Below are 18,665 nucleotides of genomic sequence, written 5' to 3'. Positions count from 1 at the left end.
TTATGTAATGCGGTGCGTTTTGTAATTGTATGTATACTGTACGCGTTTGTAACAGATTCAATTAGTAAAGTTTTTTTTGTTTTTCTCTTCAAACAGAGTATCGTTTTTCTCTAGTTTTCTTGCATCTTTTCTTGATTTTCTTCTAATCTTTCACTTGGTGAGGATCTTGACAGGGTCTTGGCCAAATGAGCGTGAGAGAGATGGTTGCGTGAGAGTCTCAGAGAGATGGCGTGAAATTAGGAGAGATTGAGAGAAATGGCGTGAATTAGGAGAGATCGAGAAAAATGGCGTCAGTCCTATTTGTCTAATGCTAGCTGACCAATCATGAACTACCATATCATGATTGTATAAAAAGGTTTTATGAAAAAATTGTAAGTGTAGTTTTATTGCTAAATTTCTACTTCAAGTGGTTGAAAAACAAAAACAAAATAATAAAATAAACACTATTTGGGTTTCGCTAAGTAGTAAAAATTTGCAGGTGCTTTTATCTTGCTATAAAGATACTCCTCCATTTTTCCTAAATATTCACTCAGAGTTAAGGATAAATATTTGTGTGGTAACAGTTCCTCCTCTTCAAGGAGTATTTGTTATATTGTCTTCACAACTAGAAGTGACCAAAACAATCTCACCATCATGTCTTGGACATGGACTTCACTTGCACTTGTAGCCCTTGTCTTCTTCCTCCAAGCATTTCTCTGGAAAAAAGACTCAAAAACTAAGAGACTACCTCCAGGTCCGAGAGGGTTCCCAATTTTTGGAAGCCTTCATTCGTTGAGAAAGTTTCCTCACAAAGATTTTCTTGAACTTGCCAAAAAATATGGCTCCATCATGTTCTTACGTTTAGGCTCGATTCCTACTATTGTTGTTTCATCACTCACGCTACTAAGCAGTTCCTAAAAACTCAAGACCTTGTTTTTGCCAGCAGGCCTCCTGTTGAAGCTGCAAAACACATAGCTTATGGGCAAACTACAAGAAAAATGGCTTTCCGCATCTAGCAAAATTAGACGCTTATAGTAAAATTTAGACGCTAAATGTCTTACGCGTCTAAATTTTGTAGTCTTCACGTAGTTGCAAAATCGCTATCGTAGAAAGTATGGGCATTAAAAAGTTGGTTAGATATGGAAATTTTTTTTGGCGACTATAAAATTAGTCGCTAATTACTAATTGAAATAGTCCCCCACTTAGACGCTAAATGTGTAAGGGTAATTTGGTAAAATTACATCACGACTAATCAATTAGTTGCAAAATGTACCTTTAGTGACTAATAATTTGTCGCGAATGCCACAAATATTAGATGCTAAAGTTGTAAGGGTAATTTCATAAAACTTTTTTGTGACTATTTTATTAGTGGACAAATATATCTTTTGGTGACAAAAATTTAGTGGTTAGTTCCAATAATTTTAAATGCTGAATGTAGAATCCAAATATGATGAATTTCTTTTCGCTACTAAAAAATTAGTTGCAGAATGTGTTTTTTTGTGAGAAAATAATTAGTGGCAAAAGTATTTCGTTTTTAGTGGGGAAATGTATATACCCAATTTGGTTTCTTACATTTTGTAACTAATGTTTAGTCATTAAAATCAATTTTTTGCATCTAAATAATATAGTAACCGATCGTATATGAGTTTTGGAAATTAATTATTTTAGTCCGATATTATTTATTAGTCTTTGCTACTGTATTATTTCTACAACTAATAATTTAATAGCTAATTGGTTAACATTTAAGAGCATTATTTTTTAATATTATATATTCAACATCAACAAAATAATTGTTTTTTGTTTCAGCATCTCCAACATTTGAAAATGTTGTTTTTCAAGCATTTTTATTTTCTGTTCTTTTTTTTTTTTTTTTTATCAAATAAGATGAGCTACTCCTCCAACAGTTTAATCTTATTTTCTTGTTGTTGCACTATGCGCCTTAACTCTGCTTCTGCTCCTTCAAGCATTGTTGACGAATGTATCATTTTTTCCTAACATCAATTCAATGCATAATCAATAAGTCAAGCAAGAAACTAAATAATTACAAATAAATTATAATTATTCTGGGGTATACAATATGTGACAAAAACTTGTGAAATAGCAACAGAAAATAAAGACTACTCCTCAAAGTTCACAGAACGTACTGCAGCACCAAACCAAAATCAAAATGACGGAGTAGAAAAGCAAGTATCTCACAGATTATCAATCTAAAGTTCAATTCCCTAGTTTAAAATTTTAAACTAAGTTAAATTTCTACTTTCATTCAGCCAAATGTGTTTTGTTAGAATACATCCTTGTTCATAAAGGCTATAAATGTTTGAAATCTGATGGAAAAATAGTCATCTCATCTAGTGTCAAGTTTAATGAACATTAATTTCCTTTTGCCAATAATCTTGGTTTCAATTCAAGGTCTGATTCTGGTCCCAATTTCTGTGCTTTTGATTGTTCATCTAATACATTGCATACATCTTCATCTTTACCATTCACCGTTGTTCTGCATGCTGTTCCTTCACCACTAACTCCAAAAAATCCTTCCACTGTTACTGATTTCAAGTTACACACTACTTACCCTACTACACAATCAACATCTAAAGATCAAATTGTAGCAACTACTTCTTAGAGTCAATCGGATAACATTACAATAGCCAGCACCAACTCACCAATTTCGACCAAACACTTTCTCATAACAGTTTATCCCGAGGACAACCAACAACAATTTCAATCTTAGATATTGATCCTTCAAACACCTTAAACATAGAAATCTCTCAAATGGTACAATCCCTTCCTTCACCACATTGTTGTCCCACAGTTTCAACTTTTCCCATTGTCACCTTATCAAATTCAATCCCTTCAAATTCAGCCTACCTAAGTTAAATTTCTACACAAGTTTACCAATATCATAACTTTACCAGTGTTTGCAGTGTAATTTTAGTTAACCAACATCATAAATTTCTACATAAATGTATGAGAGGTAAAAAGATAACAATGAACTAAAAAAAATAGTGTCAAAAAACTCAGAACTAACCTTTATGTGAGCTGAAGCCTTGTCAGTTGTTGTGAAGACCCCAGAAGATTCAACAATATACTCAACCCCATAATCGCCCCAAGGGATCTCAACCGGGTCCCTAGGTAGAGAGTTAAATGTTAGACCTTAAGTAGAATCAATTACTTATGTTTGCAATAAAACCACGCCAGTATATAAATCTTAATTTGATCTATGAGGCCCTACCTTTTGTTGAAAATTTTAATCTGCTTCCCATTTATTTCCAAAGTGGATTCATCCACAACCTTGAGGGTTCCCTTAAAAACTCCATGATTGGAATCATACTTAAACATGTAAGCCTGCAAGAGAAGAGAAAAAAAAAAAAAAAAAAAGTGAGCAACAACAACTCCTTTCCATAATTTGAAGAAGTCTAACAAATCATTACCATGGTAAATATTTGACTTGAGAGATGAGCAATCATTTATCGAGGAACAAAAATTTTATACTACCAAACATAATCATGAAGCAAAAAAAGACTCAACCAAACACTTTTATATTACCACAGAAACTTTCAATAAAAAATTGCACATAAAATAACTATATGAATCATTTTTTAATAGTTAAACATCCACCAACCAAAGAGAACTTAACAAATAAAAGTGCGACAAAGCGCAACTAATTGTGCATCCTTACCATGTACTTGGCATCAACAAAAGGATCATTTACTGCTACCATGTCAATATCATCCTTGGAGGTTGCTACTCTCAAAACCAGTCTTCCAATGCGACCAAAACCTGCAAAAGTTTAGCAACAAATGAGTTATCATTGTTGACTATAAAGTAAATAGACAAAATAGCTTTGCACTGTCTGATACGCTGTCATTTCTTGTAAAACTGATTATTGTTAAATTAGTTTGTGCAGCAGCTTAATATAAAAGCTATACTCTCAACTTTACTTTTTAAGAATTAATACAGTACATTCACACTCTTCTTCCTCTTCGATACTCTGTTTTTCTGCTCTATTTTGCTTTTCCTTTCATGGTTTCAGAGCCACTGACTTGTGTCAATGGCAAACACCTCTCATTCACTCAACAACTCTAACGAGATGTTGAAGCATTCAACTAATCAAACCACATCAGTTCCAGTACTGAGCTTGCAGGTAATCAATCCAAAGCTCACGCAAAACAACTATCGCTTTTGGTGTTCCCAAGTCCTATCTACCATTGGCTCACACGAGCTTGAAGATCACCTTCTTGGTAGAGTTTCTTGTCCTTCCCCTCTGTTAATTTCTGATTCTCAGATTGAGCATGACTTAGGTCAAATAGGGAATATTGTTAAAGTCAGTAATGTCTCTGTAGATGAGAAACTAAATCTTGCTTATATAATGTGGAAGAGAACCAACAAGTTCTTGGTTAGTTGGCTTTTGGCGTCAATTTCAAAAAGCATGTTTGGTAATGTTTCAAAGTGTAGAAGTTCTACTAAAATTTGGTTAGCCCTAGAAAATGAATTCATTACCAACTCCAAAGCAAGAGCCCTACACCTTAAGAATTTGCTCTAAACAACACAAAAAGGCAATCTAAGTATAGGTGACTATGTTAAAAAAATGAGAGAGATTGCTGAAAGTTTGTCCGCAAGTGGACTTATTATAGCTGATGAGGACTTACTACAGTATGTAATTGATGGTCTTGGACCAGAGTTTGATCCTGTTGAGGTGAATTTAACCTCAAGAATTGAGTCAAAATTTGACTCTGTTACACTGCAAGAAGCACCGTTTTTGCTTCAAAAGTATGAGATTTGTCTAGAAAAATTCAAATCGGTTGATCTCTACAATTGTTCTGCTAATATAGCCTCTACTGATAACTCAAATAGTAGCACAAATTTGCCTTTCCAAATTGAGTCAGTGAATCAACAACAGTCTGCCAAAACCTTGGGTTCTACTTATAATATTGCACCTTCTCTGATATCTTTAGGTAACCCACACTATCCTCAACCTCCTATCATACCTTCTCAAACATATAGCCAACCTGTTCCTCATAACAGACCTCCTATATTTGGAATGACCTATGGCCGAGGAAGGGGTAGGAATACTAGAAGAGGAAGACTGATTTGTCAATTATGCAATAAGGGAGGACACTCAGCAGGACAGTGTTATCATCGGTATAATTCTGCTTATACTGGAGCAATACAACCCTCATTTGGTAATGTAGCATCTCACTATGAAGACTCTTACAATGGTTCTGTTCCTTTCAATAATAATGGTGGAGCTCCTTCTTCTTATGCTGGTCCTACTAACTTCAATAGCCTTGGTGGAGTTCAAATGCCCTATAATGGTTTTGTTCCTGTTAATGGGAATGGTTATGGTCAGTTTAATGGTACTAGTGGTGTTTACAATTAGTCAACTGGTGCTCAGCAAACACACAATACACAACATGGGAACACCTCTGCTTTGGGAGTTCCTAGCCAACAACCTACTGGTTCAAGTCAAGCTCATTTTGCATCTATTGGATCTTCAACTTACTCAAATTCTGTTGGCATACCATCTTTACAACATACCAATACAGCAGCAACACTTCCCATACAGCTAAATCAACAGTACACTCTTGCAACATCACTAACCCCAACAAATCCAGTGTGGTATATGGACTTTGGGGCTACTGATCATGTCACTGCAGACTTGAATCACCTGCATATTAGTAAGAACTACAATGGAAGTGATCAACTTTAGGTTGGGAGTGGTGAGTATCTCAACATTTCTCATACAGGTTATACCTTTATTCCTAGTAATCTGCACTCTAAATGCTTACATCTTAAAAATATTCTTTGTTTCCCTAAAATCACAAAAAATCTATTAAGCATCTCCAAGTTTACCAAAGATAACAATGTGATAGTTGAATTTGATGCTAATTGTTGTATTGTAAAGGACAAGTCCACAGGAGCAATGTTGCTGCAAGGGGACCTTAAAGGTGGCTTGTACCAGCTAAATTCACTTCCCATTCAAACCTTCTCCAGTCCCTCCATGACCAAAAGTCAAATTTCTTCTCAACTAGCCTCTGTCACCTCTGTTGCCAACATCAAACAAGTCTATTCAGATTCTCAGAATCATTCCATGTACTGTAACAAGAAAATTAGTTCCTTAGAGTCAAATAGTTGCCCTAAAAGTTCATCTAATGTTTCATCTGTTGTGTTGAATAATGAAAACTATTATCAACCTGTATTGAGTGAGTCATGCGTCACCAATGTTTCTCATTGTATTGCTTCTATTGATAATAAAACTAAGGATGATAGCTCTATGGTTTCTAATAATACTATTGCATCTATTTGTTCACAAGCTTCTGCTAATGATATTTTCTTGTGTTTAAATTCTGATGCTTCTATAAATGAGAATGTTTTTACTTCATCTGCTCATTCACATACTGCTAATTCATATACAAATGACATGGCTACATCGGCTCACTCATATACTGCTCATCCACATACAAATGACATGTTTTGTCTAATTGCCAACACTCATCACTCTGATTATAGTCTATGGCACAAACGGTTAGGACACCTAAATTCCAAAATCCAACGACAAATTTTATCAGACCTACATATCAAATTTCCCTCCAATTTAAACACCTCATCTAGTTCTAATCTTACTTTCTATGATGCTTGCCAACTAGGCAAATTGCATCAAAACAATTTTCCCATTTCAAGATCTCATGCCACTGCCCTTTTAGAGTTAATACATAGTGATGTTTGGGGTCCAGCCCCTTGCACTTCAGTTAAAGGTTTTAGATACTATATTCAGTTCCTATATGACTACAGTAGGTTTACATGGCTATTCCCTCTCAAAACTAAAGCTGAATTAAGGTCAGTTTTCATTAAATTTCATCATCTTCCTGAAAGACAATTTGATTGTAAAATTAAATATTTGCAATCTGACCGAGGAGGTGAATATAAGGCTCTTCTTCCATACTTGACTGAACAAGGTATTCAAGTTAGATACTCATGTGCATATGTTCATCAACAAAATGGTAGGAGTGAAAGAAAGCATAGACATATTGTAGAGTCAGGTCTTACACTCCTTGCTCATGCATCCATGCCCTTGACATTTTGGTGGTTTACTTTTGAGACAACTATTTATCTCATAAACAGAATGCCTATTGCCAAACTTCATAATATTTCACCCTATCAAGCATTAATTCATCAAGTTCCTGTTTATGATAGCTTAAGAGTTTTTGGATGTTCTTGTTTTCCTTACCTTAGGACCCATAACAAGCACAAGTTTGATTTTCATACGGTTAAGTGTACCTTTGTAGGCTACAGTTTAATTCACAAAGGGTATAAGTGTTTAAAATCTGATGGACATGTTGTAATTACTCCTAATGTTCGATTTAATGAGTTTGAGTTTCCCTTTGCCCTCACCAATTCAAGTTCTTCATCTCAAACTCAGTCCTCCACTCTAGACACTCAAACCACAACAGTTTCAGTTTCTTCTCCCGTAGTTACTACCAATTCTTTTCAATCATTAGCTGGCACAGCCTCACCTACAGTCTCTTGCTCCATGGACAAGTCCTACCAAGCTCATGCAACAAATGGTAAGAATTTTTCTCCTAATCTTATGGTATCCACTGACACCACTCAACAACACTCTCCCCATACCAGTAACCCAAATACTACAGCACACACTACAGTCTCATCTTTACAACCTTGTCACCTTATAGTTGATCTCACATCTTCCCATTTCCCTAACACAGCAGTTACCTCTCCTTGTCCTAAAACTCATGTGCAATCCTTAGATAATCCAACTAGTAGTCTTTCTCCTAGTAGTCCTTCTCCAACTACCACTCCAAATACTGCCCCTACCTACAAATCCTTTTCACCTAACCACTCATCCATCTCACCATGTCCAAATCAGCCTATAAACACTGAGACCTTATCTAAGTCACCTTGTCAGCTTGTAGTTGACCTTACTGCCTCCCAGTTCCCTGATCTAGTAGGTGTTTTGAGTCTTAACAGTTCACATGATCAGTCCTCAGTCAGTACAAATGGCCTAGATAATTCTTATACTGTTTCTCATGCTGCTGTGCCATCTACAAACATACATCCTATGATTACAAGAGCTAAATCAGCTGCTGGATTACAGTTGGTAACTCCCAATCCAGATGACATTCATCTAGCTTACTTAGTTGATGGGTTCAAGGTTCCTGAAACAAAATTCAAGTCAGTGTCTGATGTACTTGATGGGTGTAAAACTACTGAACAGAAAATCCAGTCAGTGTCTGATGTACTTGTTGGGTGTGAAACTATTGAACAGAAAATCAAGTCAGTTTCTGATGTACCTAATGAGTGTAAAATTACTGAGCAGAAATTCAAGTCAGTTTTTGATGTACTTGATGGGTGTGAAACTACTGAACAGAAAATCAAGTTAGTTTCTGATGTACCTAATGAGTGTAAAGCAGCTGAACAAAAATTCAAGTCAGTTTCTGATATATGTAGTAGTCAGTATCAGTTGGTAACTCCCAATCCAGATGATATTCATCTAGCTTACTTAGTTGGTGGGCCTGAAGTTCCTGAACCAGAACCCAAGTCAGTTTCTGATGCACTTAGCAGTAAAAATTGGAAGGTTGCTATGCAAAGTGAATTTGATGCTCTTATGCAGAACAATACTTGGACTCTTGTACCCTTCTCTCTAGATATGAATGTTGTTGGAAATAAATGGGTGTTTCGCACAAAGTTTAATGCTGATGGTTCTCTTCAGAAGTACAAAGCTAGATTGGTTGCCAAGGCTTTTCAACAAACTCATGGCTTGGATTACTTTGAGACATTTAGTCTAGTGATCAAACCATCAACTATAAGAATTATTCTAACCATTGCAGTTACAAATGGCTGGGATATCCAACAGATTGATGTTAACAATGCATTTTTAAATGGGGTACTAACAGAAAATGTTTTTATGCAGCAACCTTCAGGCTTTGAAGATCAATCTTTTCCAAAGGCTGTTTGTAAGTTGAATAAGGCTTTATATGGCCTTAAGCAGGCTCCTAAAGCATGGTTGAAAAGTTGAAAACTGCTCTTCAGCAAAAAGGGTTCCAAAACTCTGTTTCAGACTCAAGTCTCTTCACTCTTAAGTAAGTTTCAGGTTCTATCTATGTTCTTGTGTACGTTGACGACATACTAATCATTGGTTCAGATGTTATCTTTATCACTCAGTTGATGAAAGATCTCAACAATGATTTTGCTTTAAAGACTCTTGGGTCAATCAAATACTTTCTCGGTTTAGAAGCAACTAGGACATCTACTGGTCTGCATTTGAAGCAATCCAAATATGTTGTTGATCTTCTTATTAAAACCAAGATGATGGAAGCACATGCTTGTTCTACTCCCATGAATGTTGGCATAAAATTGAGTTCAACCGATAGTGAAATATTTCAGAATCCTAATTTATACATCAGTACGATTGGTGCATTACAATATTTGACTCTTACAAGACCTGATCTAAGTTTCATTGTGAATAAGCTGAGTTAGTTTTGCCAAGCTCCCACTGAACTCCACTGGCAAGCTTGCAAGAGGGTGCTACAGTATGTTAAAGGTACTATCCACTATGGCTTAATTTTCAAACCAGCAAAGGCATTACATGTTGAATGCTATGCTGATGTTGATTGGGATGGAAACCTTGAAGATTGGAGATCAATCAGTGGTTATTGTGTTTATCTAGGACCAAATTTGATTGAATGGAGTTTTAGAAAACAGAAGGTTGTTGCTCTTTCCTCCACTGAAGCTGAATATAGAGCTCTAGTCCATACGGCAACAGAGGTAGCTTGGTTGGAGAGTTTGTTTACTGAATTAAGTTTGATTTTTCATACTACTCCAGTTATTTGGTGCGATAATGTTAGTGTTGGAGCCCTTGCATCTAATCCTGTGTTTCATGCCAGGACTAAACATATTGAAATTGATGCTCATTACATTCGGGAGCAAGTTTTAGCCCAAAAGGTGGCCATTCAATATGTTCCTTCCAAATTACAAATAGCTGATGTTCTTACAAAGGCTTTATCAGTCAGTCAATTCACTGATTTAAGGAGAAAGTTGAATGTCACTATACTTGGTGAAGAGAGTAGCTAAGAAGAAATTTTTTTAGTGTTATGCAGTTTTTTTTTTTTACTAATTGAAGTTATGTGATGGAGTACTTGCTGTGCTGGTATAGTTTTATGTAGTGCTGGTTACAGTTTTATGATTGTTTCTGTGTTGACTGAAGTGTTATGCAGTTCAGTGATGGAGTGCTTGTTGTGCCAGTATAGATTTATGAAGAGTGTTATGCAGTTCAGTGATGGAGTACTTGCTGTGTCAGTATAGTTTTATGATTGTTCTATGCTGACTAAGTGTTATGCAGTTCAATGATGGAGTGCTTGCTGTGTCAGTAGAGATTTATGCAGTGCTTGTGAAATTTTTTTTAGTGAAGAAGTCTTATGTAGTTCTATGATTGTTGTAGTTTCTATATGTTGGTTGCAATTTTTTTTAGTTGATCTATGAAGTTCTGTGTTGGTTGAGGTTTATGCAGTGATGTGCTGCTGAAGAAGTGTTTTGCTGGGTTGCTTTACAGTGTTTTTCTGCTGTAAATCCTTTGCAGTGTTGAGCTATACAGTGATCTGCAGTTATATTTGAGGGAGCATATTGAAGTTTTTCTGTAGTTGTGTTGTTGAAGATTTATGAATTTTTCTGCTGAAGTTTTTCTGCAGTTGTGTTGCTAAAGATCAGAAAAATGTTGTGTTGCTGAAGAAAAATTATGAAGCTGTGTTGTTGAAGATTTATGAAGTACAAATAAAGTTTTTGTGCTGTAATGTTTGAGGGAGCATATTGAAGAACAAGAAGGATGGAAGAAATTTGCTGAAGTATACAAGAAAAGATGTTGGAGTATTATGAAATTGTATACAGTCACATTTGAGGGAGCATGTTAACTATAAAGTAAATACACAAAAATAGACAAAATAGTTTTGCACTGTCTAACACACTGCCGCTTCTTGTAAAACAACTGATTATTGTTAAATCAGTTTGTGCAGCAACTTAATATAAAAGTTGTACTCTCAACTTTACTTTTTACGAATTGATACAGTACATTCACACTCTTCTTCCTCTTCAATACTCTGTTTTTCTGCTCTATTTTGCTTTTCCTTTCAATCATATCACAATTCTTAAGTAAAAAGCCTTTATCTGAAATGAATAAGAATATATGCAATCGTAAATATTGAGATTTCCAGTATTCAAAACGCTAGAAAGATGAGCAACTAATGAACTCTTCATTACAACATAACAAATTATCAGTCTAACAAATACGCCATAAGAACTCAAATACCATCTGTTAAAACACATCAAACACTAAGCTCCTAAACCTTTTATAGCTCCTTGTAATATTTAGTTAGAGATGAACACAACTCTTCAGCTACTTTCGCAAGGCAAATCCCTTCAAAGTCAAAATAAGCAAAACAAAGCATAGTTCCAATCAGAGTAAAACATACCATTGATTCCAATCTTTGTGCTCCCACTGCTCCGAGTTTTTAACAAAACAAAACAGACCAGCACACTATTAAACTAGTTTCCAACTTATGAATCACTAAATGAAATCCTTTTATTCTTACTTTGAACTGTGGGTGGCAACTCTGTAGCAGTGGCTTTGATTGGTTGAATACTCTTGGCAACATATCTCCCGCATAATTTAACACAAAAGAGTCCCACTATTAACAACAAAACAAGAACGAAACAAACAGATGCATCACCGATGTTAATTACTAGGTCACTCAACTGTGCTTGAAGTGTTGAGATTAAACCTAACACATGAACCCTGCGAAAATTGCATTATATAAATATGTTATTAGAATGCAGAAGCAAACTTTTAAAACAGCTTCTTAAATTTTAAAAAATAAACAAATAAATAAAAAAGATCATCCAAAATCAATACTTAAAACAACATAACACGATTTAAAAAGAGAAAGAAAATTATTCGAACACTTTTCGGTGACATTACTGAAATTGAAAACAGAACTGTTATGAAACAAACTGGCCGTACAATGTTGTCCGTATCGGTAATGTCAGAGAAGCCAGTTACCTAAACTCAGATAAGCTTAATATATAAATATATTTCCAAATATATTAAATGTAATAAACTTCTAGTTTTAATTCCATAAGCACCAAAATAAATAAAAGAAGCAACTGAGATTCCAAGCTCAGTTCAGTCAACAACAACCAAACGGAGCTTCTAAAAAACCAAGGCAAAAACAGAGGATGGCGATCGGACCTTGAGACGATCGGAGGAGGAAGAAGAGAAGTCGGTGGCGCGTGAAAGAGAAACGGTGGGCGTAGATCTAAGGACAGAAGAGAAAGCCATTTGTTGAAAACAACAGTGCCACTTTTCCCGAGGCTTCTCTTTTTAACAAGCAGAAACCCTAGTAAAGAGGAATAGAATAGAAAGGAGAGGGCTGGCTTTTGTGTTTTGAGAGGAGGCATTGGCCAAAATACGAAATGAAGTGTTTTTAAAAGCAAAAGAAAGCAATTGGCTTCGTTTGGTTCAAAATTTGGGGGTTTTGGGAAAAGTTTTTTGAAAAAAGTTAAAAAAAAGTTGAATTGGGCGGGTATTACGATGTAGAATTTATAAATTAATAAAATACCCTTTATGTTTGTTTTTTAACAAAATATCCCCTATAATAAAACATTAAAAGTTAACAAAAATACCCCTAACCCATCCTCAAACACCCCCAGCCGGCGACCACCACCGGAGGTAGCAGGAGTCACCGTATGGGCGCATGACCGGTTGGATCTTGTCGGTCATGCGTCGCTATGGCCTTTTCCGGTCAGATCCACGGTGGATCTAGCCGGAAAAGGCCAGATCTATGGTTGGCCGAAAAAGGCTAGATCGGTGCATTACCGGCCAGATTCAGCCGGTAGTGCGCCATCCTACCAGATTCCAGCCATTTTCCGGTAGTGGTGGCCAGAATCTGGTAAATGTGGATTGTTGGGATGTTTTTGTAATTTTAAAAAAAATATTTAGGGGTATTTAATTAAATTAACAAATTTAGAGGGTTTAAAAAAATTAAATAATATTGAAAATAGTATTCCCAAAAATGAGAGATTTTGGGTATTTTACTGTTTAACTTTTTTGGGAATACCAAGAGTAGTATTCCCAATCTTGAACCAAACGGAGCCATTGTTTTTTCTCAGTTTTGGGTCAAGCATTGCAGAGAATCCCAAACCCATAACAAGGAAATTAAAGTCTAAGATGCCAATAAAACCTCTGAGTCAACAAAGAAATGATGCCTATAATAATGGCACCAATTCACAAGTTATCAAACAAAATTCAAGTATCATTGAGAACTAATTATTATGTCAAAATGCAATGTCAATACATGAAAATACATCAGTTTCTCAATATTTGAAATCAGATTCAATGTTACCATATGAGAGAACCAAAGGACCAAAATTTGTACTTACTGGAGGAAAGGGACTGCCTCGTATTGGATGAATAAAGGAAGCCAAGAAGATCAATTGAAACATGAAGATGCATGGAGAAGAGATGAGGTGAGGTTCTGCATTTGGGAAATTCAGGAAATACGGATTAAGATGAAGATGCATCAAGAAGAGATGAGGTAAGTTTCTGCGTTTGGAAAATTTGGAGAAATAGCTAGGGATTCCAATGAAGATGCGTGGAGAAGAGTTTAGGGATTGGGAAAAAAGGCTTGCTTTATATAGGTTAGGGTTTTTGTAAATAACTTTAAAAAGTAATGCTTTTATTTATTCGTTTAATTTTTAAATGTAATTATATTTGGCAAATAAGTAAATTTGAACTAAACATTTAGTCACAAAAGAATTAGTCTTAGTTGCCTATATTTTAGGTCTGGCAGGAACAAATAATTTGGGGGAACATGAATTTTTCAACTTAAATTGGCAACTAAACCAAATTTAGTTGCTGTAGATAATTTTTTGCAACTATTGTTAATATGAATACAAATATTTGTTGCTAAAAATACCTTGGGCCCCTTGTGATTATTGTCTAAATATGGGATATTTTGATAATTTCATTATTTTATAACTAATCATAATAGTTACTAATAAATTCCTAATTATTGACAACTAATTTAGTTACAAAGGGTTAGTTGCAAAAAATTGTTTTCTGTAACAAAAAATGTAGATGCAAAATATAATATTTTAGATGTAAATTGTCAAATTATGAAGGGAAAAATCACCCACTAAAAATGACAATTAAATTTATTAATCACTAAAGCAACCTGTCGTAGAAAATGACAATTAAATTTATTAATCACTAAAGCAACCTGTCGTAGAAAATTAACTTTAGACGCCAAAAGTTAGAAGATATGGACCCCAAAATTTTAATCATCTTTGCCCGACCAATAGCAATTTAGTTGGTGAATGTAGCCTTTATGCAACTAATTCTGGTCGATTGCCAAAAAATTCGTTGCAGAATGTAGTTTTTCTCGTAGTGACTTGTCCTTTTCACCTTATGGATCTTATCGGCAAGCCATGCACAAGATTTCTACCCTGCAATTTCTTACCAGTGGTAAGAATAGTTCTTTCAGGGCCATGAGAAAAGAAGAGCTTGATCTCTTGATTAAGCACATAAAAGAGGTTGCTGCTGCCGGTGTTGCAGTTAAGTGACAAGGTCTCATCTCTCAGTTCAGATCTGACTTGTAGAATGGTGTTTGGGACAAAATATGCGGATGTCGAGCTTGATGAGAGAGGATTCAACACTCTGATTCACGAGGGTACAAAATTGGTGGCCATTCCTAACTTGGGTGATTACATTCCTCAAATTGCTTCACTTGATCTGCAGGGGTTGACCAAGCGAATGAATGCGGTTTCCAAGGTGTTTGATGACTTCTTGGAAAGGGTTATTAATGAGCATGTTGATTCCAAGGATGAAAATAGAACAAAGGACTTTGTTGATATCATGTTGAGCTTCTTGGGATCAGAAGAAACCGAATACAAGATTGAGCGACAGCACGTCAAGGCCATGCTCTTGGTAAGCAATCCGAGAATTGTTAGACTTGGAATCCATTTGTTAAATTTAAAGTACTAAAATTTCTTTAGTTTCCAATTACTTTTATATGTTTTTGAATTTCTAATAAAGATTATTTTCTTCTTCTTGAAATGAATATATATGATCAAGACATGCTTGTAGCTACAAAGGACAGTTCAGCTGCAACTATTGAGTGGATACTTTTAGAACTTTTCAAACATCCTGAGATTATGGAGAAAGTACAAAAAGAGTTGGAAAATGTCTTGGGACTAGACAGGATGGTAGAAGAATCAGATATGATGAACTTGGAATCCTCAGACATGGTAGTGAAAAAAACCTTGAGACTCCATCTTGTAGGACCTCTATTAATCCCTCATGAATCACTGGAAGATTGCACAGTAAATAGCTTTCACATATCAAAAAATTCGCACATTTTTGTAAATGCATGGGCAATCGGAAGAGACCCTGAACCATGGACTGATCCTGAAAAGTTTTTCCCGAAAAGGTTTATTGGGAGTAATATTGATCTTCGTGGCCACCACTTCCAGCTTCTCCCATTTGGTTCTGGCCGCAGAAGCTGCCCTGGAATGCAATTGGCACTCACATTTATGAAACTTGTGGTAGCACAACTTCTGCATTGCTTTGACTGGGAGCTTCCAAATGGGATGTTGCCAAGTGAATTGGACATGACTGAGGAATTTGGTCTTGTAACTCCTAGAGCAAATCATCTTGTGGCTATTCCTACTTATCAACTTCACAAATATTGATATGGCCTGTGTAATTTCTGAAATTTTCTTCAGTCATGCACATCAGAATTTGCATGCTACTGAATAATTTTATTTGTATTAATAAGAGGCATTTTCAAAACTAGAATTCAAGCCACTGTATAACTTTTATACGCAAATAAAAAGATCTACTTTATGTTTATTTTATCATTTTTGCTTTTGTTTTGAAATAGTGTGAATCCAGGTTTTGAAAATTTACTCATCCATTTTATCATTTGGAAGCCATCAAGTAAACTGTCCATCCTTTAGTGTAAAGAAAGGGGGACAATGTAGAATCCCAGTTTGTAGCCACTACACTACACTAACTTGTAAATGTTTTAATCTTGTAGTTGTTGTAATGTTCATGAATGATTCAGAATATTCTAAAGATATCATTTTTGGACTATTGGGGATAGGGTTACTTCTCTAGTTCGTACAATTTGTTTTTTTTTGGTAAAATCAGTAGTTTTATTAAAAAAAAAATGTTTCATTACATCAGAAGGTACCGAACTATCACTTTTTTCCTATTAAAGGTATCAAACTATTTTTTTTTTCCTATTAAAGATACTAAACTATCAATTATTTATATTAAAGGTACCGAACTTTAAGTTTTTTCTATTGACGGTACCACTACAAGAAAAACTACATTTTGCAACCAATTTTTTAGCAACTAACCAGAATTAGTTGCAGAAAAGCTACATTTACCATTAGATTGCGATTAGTCACGCAAAGATGATTAAAATTTCGGGGTCCACATGTTCCAACTTTTGACGTCTAAAGTTAATATTCTGCGACTATTTTGTTCATCGCAGAACATGTTGCTTTAGTGATTAATAAATTTAGTTGCAATTTTTAGCGAGCAATTTTTTCCTCCATAATTTGATAAGTTGCATCTAAAATATTATATTTTTCATCTACATTTTGGTTACGAAAAAAATTTTTTTGCAACTATCCCATAGTAGCTAAATTAGTTGCGAATAATTACGAATTTATTAGTAACTATTATGATTAGTTACAGAAAAATGAAATTACCAAAATATCCCATATTTGGACAATAATTACAAGGATCCCAAGGTATTTTTAGCAACCAATGTTTGTGTTCATATTAACAATAGTTGCAAAAAATTATATACAGTAACTCAATTCGGTTTAGTTGCCAATTTTAGTTGAAAAATTCATGTTCCCCCAAATTAGCGTGTTCCCAGCAGACTTCAATTATAAGCAACTATGACTAATGTTTTACTGACTAAATATTTAGTTACAAATTGATTTGTTTGCAAAATATAATTATATTTAAAAATTAAACAACTAATTAAAAGCCTTACTTTTTAAAGTTATTTACAAAAAATCCCGAACCTATATAAAGCAACCTTTCCCCAAATTCTCAATCTCTTCTCCACGCAAATCCCTAGTATTCCCCAAATTCCCCATTCATCACCTTACCAGCTCTTGTCTTCTCCACGCAAATCCCCCACCAACTAGCATCGAAATCACAAGAATAGCGAACTGGAGCGAGCCTATATAATGTAAAAAAGCAAATTGTAACACACATCGTCATCAGAGAGAGAGTAGCGGACGAGACAGCTCCTACGTCTACAACGATTACAGTTTCAGCTTTGATACCAACGGGGCTTAAACTGAATCCTATTGAAGGGAAGGGTTCCAGACCAGCCTTAGAACCATCCTCAAACCATTCTCAAGAACCCAGAAGCAACAAGAAGAGAAATCTCTCTCTAGAGTAGACAACGAGTCAGCATTGTCCAACTATTTAGGTAAATTTCCCCAAATTCCAAATCTCTTCTCCACGCAAATCCCTACCTATTCCCCAAATTTCCTAAATGATGTGCGTTGATTTCAAATACTTGATTTTTGTTTGATAACTTGTGAATTGGTTTATCTGGGATAAGTTTTTCTGAAAGTGTGTTTTTGTTTTTTGCATTATTTTTCCATCGCCTTTGTTATTGTAATGTTCATTTGATACTAAAGTCGGTTTACTCTTCTCTTTACTGTGGCTTTTTCCTCTTTCTTGTTTGAGTTGACTTATCTCCTTTATGAACTTATTAAGTAGAAACCAAACCAAACTGGGAACCGAAGTGGTTTTCTAGTTATCGGGGAAATCGATTTGCTTTTGGTCCATAGAAAGAGAAAACCGAATTTCCGATTTTATAAAAATATTAAAAAGTAAAATTTTTCATTAAAATTAAAAAGGAATTTAAATTAAAAAGATTATAAATCTAAAATTAAAGAAAATCAAACCTCAAACCCGTTTTTAAAAAGGAAAAGAAATAATAAAATAAAACAATTTTTCCCACCTCAAAATTTCACCAAGAAAATTCTCCCACCATTTTTCATAAATCAAAGCTAAGGTTATAAACTATTAGAATAAACCATTTCTTCACCCAAAATTCCGGCACCCAAAAACTCAGGCTTGTTTGGTTCATTATGGGTATGTTATAATAATCTTTTGAAAAAAGTTAAATTGGGTGGGTATTACGATGTAGAATTTTGAAATTAACATAATACCCCTAAAATATTCAAAATTAACAAAAACACCCCCAATCTACTCATAAATACGGATAGCTGGCCACCACGCCGGAGGGTGGCCGGAGCTGCCGTATCGGTGTATGACTAACTGGATCTTACTGGTCGTTGCGTCGATATGGCTTTCCTGCCAGATCTGCGGCTAGATCTGGCCATTGACGACCATATCTGGTCGTATTTGGTCGTTAACAATAGCCAAAGTCATTGACGATAAGATCTTTGGCCGTAGATTTGGTTTTCCGACCAGATCTAGCGTGGATTTGGCTTGCGGAAAAGGTGATCGACGTATTACCGGTCAGATTAGCTAGTAAGCGGCATTATACTAGATTCCGGAGTGGTGGTGGTCGGAATCTGGAAATTTCGGTTGCTAGGGTGTTTTTATCAAGTTTTAAAAT

At 35.2% G+C, this 18,665-nt stretch overlaps 1 long non-coding RNA gene and 1 pseudogene across 1 annotated transcript; one reads left to right on the top strand and one right to left on the bottom strand.

Annotated features, from left to right (window-relative positions):
• The first annotated feature begins 633 nt into the window (after positions 1-633).
• Positions 634-15,732, top strand: LOC116116637 (annotated as a pseudogene).
• On the bottom strand, positions 3,235-11,501 carry LOC116116728. Its single transcript, XR_004125844.1, has 3 exons — positions 11,457-11,501; positions 3,656-3,756; positions 3,235-3,321 (listed from the first exon to the last, which is right to left on the bottom strand). It is a non-coding gene; the product is annotated as an uncharacterized LOC116116728 (long non-coding RNA).
• Positions 15,733-18,665: the final 2,933 nt, after the last annotated feature.

Source organism: Pistacia vera, unplaced genomic scaffold (genome assembly GCF_008641045.1).
Source record: "Pistacia vera cultivar Batoury unplaced genomic scaffold, PisVer_v2 Contig78, whole genome shotgun sequence".
Lineage (NCBI taxonomy): Eukaryota > Viridiplantae > Streptophyta > Magnoliopsida > Sapindales > Anacardiaceae > Pistacia > Pistacia vera.
This window is presented reverse-complemented; position numbering and strand designations above follow the sequence as displayed.